We start from the raw sequence: 1,523 nt of genomic DNA, 5'->3' as shown, positions 1-1,523 counted from the left end.
TCTGACCATACCGAGTGAGAGAGATACCACCCACTCTCAAGACAACGGTATGTAGGAGTATCAGGATTTATCAGGAAGAAATTCAACTGACAGGCAGTAGTAAACTGCACTGTAAAAATGTTTTGTCAGGTACCCTGAAAATGTGTTTCATGTGGATCTAAATGATCAGCTTCGAGTCAAAATAGTATAGGCTACTATTTTATTATTTAACACTGTAACACAACTGAATGCTAACACAGACCCGTTTTACGGTGAAGATCTGGTTTTAAAAAATAATTTGATGACACATTTATTTAATAAGACCGTATTAAAGACACCTTTCATGTGTTTTACATGAAAGTTATTTTAAGATATTTTAAAAATAAATTTAGTCATAAACAAGTTTTTAAAAGTTAGGTTTTATGGTAGGTTGCTATGAAACACCAGTCTGGTGGTCTAAATAAATTGTACAGTAGACCACTAAATCTATTTTTCTTTTCAAACTATAGGCTATAAATATCGTGTGTTTTGCATACAGTCTGTTTGCTATCTGTAATGAACAATAAAAGTAGGCTACTATATTTAAAAAAAAAATTAAGATTAGCTTGGCTTTCTCTCCACTGGGGTGCTCAAACTGTCACGTAAACGTTAAAGTTTTCTTTGGCAGAGCCCGTTTGCCCCTTTCACTCTCACAGATTCTCCTGTAACATATCAGTCCCGTCAGAATGTTATTCGACTCTCTACATCAAGCGATCACAGGTTATTTCCTCGCCGTCCCTCCTGCAGCGCCGGGACTCAGTTAGCATTTACCTCAGAATATCCAATAAACATTAAAGACCATCTAAAAGGGCCTTTTAACACTCTCAAAGAAGTTGTGGTTTAAAGGATTAGCCAACACAGACATTCACACTTCCACTGTGTTATTGGTGGATAAGGAAGCTCTTCAAAACAAAAACATCTACGATTATGTCGCAGATAAATAAAACAAATAATCGCCTTCACACTTCCACGGAGGGCTAACCGGAGAAATCTTGTAGATTAGCCTAATCTTGGGAGTTGGAAACGTTTATAGGCTACCATAATTTGGCTGTAGTTGGAAACATCACACTTTAAATATGTAACAATAATGTCCTGTCATAAAATGTTGTTCACACTGCAATTAAATAAATAAATATGTCTGAATGAATGAATGTCTGAATACTAAACAATTCATTTGGAAAGTAGGAACATAAAAAAATCGCACTGATTTTAGTGAATTGTGTCTGTATGGACTTCTGTATGATGACCTACAAATGCAAGGCTTGCAATCCAAAAAGTTTTGTCATGCACACTTAAATTGGCTACATATAACTTAAACATTTTAATGAGCAGGCTGCGTGATGGTAGTTATCATGTGTGACATGATAGGGCTGAGGGGTTGTTAATATGATGAAGGGGATGGGGTGTTATAATTTGTTAGAACCCACTGGGGTGCTTTTTCTCCATCAGCACATCCCCCTCATTTCACAGCACTGACAGTGTCTGCCTCACATCAAAGACGACAC

This window comes from Onychostoma macrolepis, chromosome 07 (assembly GCF_012432095.1).
Source record: "Onychostoma macrolepis isolate SWU-2019 chromosome 07, ASM1243209v1, whole genome shotgun sequence".
Taxonomy (NCBI): Eukaryota; Metazoa; Chordata; class Actinopteri; order Cypriniformes; family Cyprinidae; genus Onychostoma; species Onychostoma macrolepis.
The sequence above is the reverse complement of the archived record's forward strand: the minus strand, read 5'-3'. Positions refer to the sequence as shown.